This window comes from Cebus imitator, unplaced genomic scaffold (assembly GCF_001604975.1).
Source record: "Cebus imitator isolate Cc_AM_T3 unplaced genomic scaffold, Cebus_imitator-1.0 Scaffold913, whole genome shotgun sequence".
Lineage (NCBI taxonomy): Eukaryota > Metazoa > Chordata > Mammalia > Primates > Cebidae > Cebus > Cebus imitator.
Genome location: NW_016108228.1, coordinates 147,462 through 151,794, shown reverse-complemented (window position 1 = coordinate 151,794; position 4,333 = coordinate 147,462). Strand labels below are relative to the sequence as shown.

At 47.7% G+C, this 4,333-nt stretch overlaps 1 long non-coding RNA gene across 1 annotated transcript in view; it reads right to left on the bottom strand.

The window, feature by feature from the left end:
* LOC108298194 overlaps window positions 1-351 on the bottom strand; it is a 5,639-nt gene extending 5,288 nt beyond the window's left edge. The window contains exon 1 of the long non-coding RNA XR_005198709.1: window positions 222-351. This is a non-coding gene — a long non-coding RNA (uncharacterized LOC108298194). The remainder of the gene's footprint in view (window positions 1-221) is intronic.
* Window positions 352-4,333: the final 3,982 nt, after the last annotated feature.

Sequence of the window (4,333 nt, the reverse complement as noted above, 5' to 3'; positions counted from 1 at the left end):
ATGGGGTTTTACCATGTTGGCCAGGCTGGTCTCGAACTCCTGACCTCATGTGATTTGCCGGCCTTGGCCTCCCAAAGTGCTGAGATTTCAGGCATGGGCCACTGCACCCAGCCTCAATTTCCAGATTTGTATGTGATCTCTCCAAATTTTTAAATATTGGAAACTTCTTAAAAAACAAAACAATATAAACAACCACAAAGACCCATGTGCACCAAACATACCTCGTGAAGCTGACCTGACCAGCAGGTGGCTGTTGCGTGACCTCTCAGGAGGACGCTCTCTCCCTTCCCCCAGTGGTTGCAAAATATTTCAGACAGAAAACCAGAGTTCTCTCTGGGTGTAGTCGGTTGGCTCAGAAGCCAATGGAGCCTGCTGTTTGTATAGCCCCGTCCTTCCCCTTTCTTTCTGTCAGTTGTTTTTGGGAGGATTTTCAAACTGCTCTGGAGAATGTTTCTGCCTTTTAGTTCCCATGTCGGGTGACCTGTAATTTCCATGTTGGCTGGGGATGCCAGGAGTTGGCAGATGCTCATTCCAGAGCCCCCGTGGACTGAATTCTGCCACTTCTGCAAAGTCATTTAAAAGTAGTGGGTGAGCCAGGCACAGTGGCTCACACCTGTAATCCCAGAACTTTGAGACGCCAAAGCAGGCAGACCACCTGAGGTCAGGAGTTCAAGATCAGCCTGGCCAACCTGGCAAAACCCTGTCTCTACTAAAAAAAATACAAAAATTAGCTGGGCGTGGTGGTGCACGCCTGTGGTACCAGCAACACAGAAGGTTGAAGCAGGGGAATCACTTGAACCCAGGAGGCAGAGGTTGCAGGGAGCTGAGATCACGCCACTGCACTCCAGCCTGGGTGACAGAGCAAGACTCTGTCTCAAAAACAAAACAAACAAACAACAGCAACAACAAAAGTGGAGAGGAGTCCAGCAAGCTATGCTTGGGGGAGAGAAAACTGATGTTTTGGCTCATGCTACTGGTTCTCTTTGGAAAAACACATGCCCTTCCTTTGTGGGAACAGCCCCTACCCTCTTCTGTGGCTCTGAAGGGACCACCAGTCATGGAACCAGGACCCTGAGCATGGGATTGGCTCCTGACAGGCACATGACTTGAGCCAGGTCAATTAGAGGCCTTCCTTGGGATTCTGTATATGGCCGTTAGGAGAGATGCTCTCTCATCCTGCTGAGGTTTGCTGAACTTACATGGGAAGGGACAGGCCTATGGAGAGACCAACACATAGACAACAGCTGGGCTGGGAGATGAAGTGAGACAACCCTGACATTAAGTGAGTCCCTTGATCCAGCAGTACCAGAGGCTAGATCCTCTTAGCTATGTGAGCCTATAGTATCCATCTCTCTCCTAATGTGTGGGATTCAGCCATCTGCAACAACTACCACAAAATCCCAGAGTGTGCAGGGGAACCTTGGTTCTCTTCCCATAGAGCTAACTTACTTTTGTTCTGTCTCCTGAAACATCAAGGTCCCGTGAAGTTAAGCCACGTGTCCAAGGTCACCACTGTTCGATGGCTGGGCAGCATTTAACCCAATTTTATCTAATCCGATGTTTCAGGCTAATTTCTCTAGACCAGAGCTCCTCAAATGAGGCTCTCCAGGCTCTCAGGCCAGCAGAGAGGTTTCCAAAGAAGCCACCGAGGATAGAAGCGGACACGGTGGATAACTCCAAAGATCTTCACACTCTCTGGATGATTAACAATGCTTGAGCACTTCCCTTTTGCAAGAAATTTGCAAGTTCTTTTCCAAAAATCAACTCTTTTTCATCCCCATAAGCTATGAGCTGGGGCAGATGACATCCCCATTGAACAGATGAGAAAACAGAGGCCCAGGAAAGGAATTGCTCAGGCTATATAGTAAATGCTCAGCTGTCTGCGTGATATGAGTCACCTCCCAACCCTCCACCCAGGACTTAAAATACCCCTGCTGTTTCCTGCCTGTCAATCTGCTGTGAGTTTCCCATTCATAGGAACCTGCAAGGCATTCTGGCAGGAACCATATCTTGAACCTGATCAGTTACTGCTTAGTGGGATCAGCTGGAAGGCAAGATTGGGGGGTGACAGTGCAGCTGTGAGTAGTGTTGGGGGCTAGACTGGGGGTCAAAGGATGAGCTTTTCTGACAGAGCAGCAGGTGAGTTCTTGATCGCCACACACTTACCTCTGGGCTGTGCTGCGTTTTGAGCCGGGAAACAAGTTCTGAGGAGTTTTCGCTCCCAAGTGACCAGAGATCTTTTGGTCTCAGTGGCCTCCTGTAGCCTCCCCAGACCAGCCTGCAAAAGAGGGGCACTAGGGTAAGCTCCTCCTGCCATTCACCACTGCAGGATCCTGGCCAGGCCAGTTGCTATGTGACCCTGAGTAAGTCACTTTATCTCTCTGTACCTCTACTGGCCCTTGGATAAAAAGAAAGCAATTCACTAATTCCACCTAACATTTGCCGGGCACTTGGTTCACAGAGATTGTCTCATTAATTTTTACATGAGTGCACAGGGTGTTTTTTTTGTTTTGTTTCATTTTTGAAATGAAGTCTTGCTCTGTTGCTCGGGCTGGAGTGCAGTGTTGCAATCTCGGCTCACTGCAACCTCCACCTTTTGGGTTCAAATGATTCTCCCACTTCAGCCTCCTGAGTAGATGGAATTACAGGCACCCACCACCACCACACCCAGCTAATTTTTGTACTTTTTGTAGAGACGGGGTTCAGCATGTTGGCCAGGCTGATCTTGAACTCCTGGCCTCAGGTGATCCACCCAACTCAGCCTCCCACAGTGCTAGGATTACAAGCATGAGCCACCACACCAGCCCTGTAAATTGAGAGTTTATAATTGCATAAATGTATGAGGATATTATTACAGATCTATTTTACAGATGGAGAAGGAAATAGAGTTACAGAGAGATTAAGTGGCTAAAGCAAGGGATATCCCTTGGCAAGGGAAAGAGACATTTCCCTGTGAGTCAGAAGTCCAGCATCCAAAACTGTCATTGTAGAAGAAGCCTGAATTCCTTCCTCAGCTTTATTTTCTTCTTATTATTATTTTTGAGATGGAGTCTTGCTCTGTTGCCCAGGCTGGAGGGCAGTGCTGCAATCTGGCTCACTGCAGCCTCGGCCTCCCTGGTTCAAGTGATTCCCATGCCTCAGCCTCTCGAGTAGTTGAAATTACAGGCACCTACCATCATGCCTGGCTAATTTTTGTGTTTTTAGTAGAAATGGGGTATCACCATTTTGGCCGGGCTGATCTCAACCTACTGGCCTCAAGCAATCCTCCCACCTCAGCCTCCCAAAGTGCTGGGACTACAGGTGTATGCCACCACACCCAGCTAATTTTTGTGTTTATAGTAGAGGCAGGATTTTGCCATGTTGGTTAGGCTGGTCTTGAAGTCCTGGCCTCAAGGGATCTGTCTGTGTTGGCCTTCCAAACTGCTGAAATTATGGATGTGAGCCACTGTGCCTGGCCTCAGGTCTCTTTAATCTTTCTGATGACACCAGCCAGAATGTCTTGCCTGGTTCTGGTCTCTGACTCTTCACTAAGCCTCACCAAGTTCCCTTTTCTACTTTTTTTTTTAAATTTTTTGAGATAGAGTCTCATTCTGTCGCCCAGGCTGGAGTGCATTGCTGTGATCTCGGCTCACTGTAGCCTCTGCCTCCCATGTTCAAGTGATTCTCCTGCCTCAGCCTCCTGAGTGGCTGGGATTACAGGCACCTGCCACCACACCTGGCTAATTTTTATATTTTTAGTAGAGACAGGTTTCACCATGTTGGTTAGGCTGATCTCGAACTCCTGACCTCAGGTGATCCACCCGCCTCAGCCTCCCAAGGTGCAGGGATTACAGGCAGGAGCCCCCGTGCCTGGCCACCAAGTTTCCTTTTCTAACGCAGAGCCAACTTCAGGAAGCAACTGTTCTGACACAGAAATTATTAACGTGGCTTGATTTTCCCTGGAATTATTTTTGGAGTTCTCCTATATGGCAAGTGATGCTACAGATTTTTCCTATTTTGGCAGTGATAGAAAGTTTTTTTTTAGAAACAGTTTGTTAGAGTAAAAAAAGTGATTCAATTTAATTATTGCTCCAATAGGACAAAAAAGCATGAAGAGTGGTCCATACATGCTTAAGTTTGGGAAGCAGGGGCTGGACCCCCCAGTAGGGCTGTTTAGAAAAGGTTTCTACCAATTTCACACACCCAAAGCCTGATATTTTTCATTTATTTAATAAACACTTAGGCCAGGTGCAGTGGCTCATGCCTGTAATCCCAGCACTTTGCGAGGTCACGCCATTGCACTGCAGCCTGGGCAACAAGAGTGAAACTGTGTCTCAAAAAAAAAAAAAAAAAA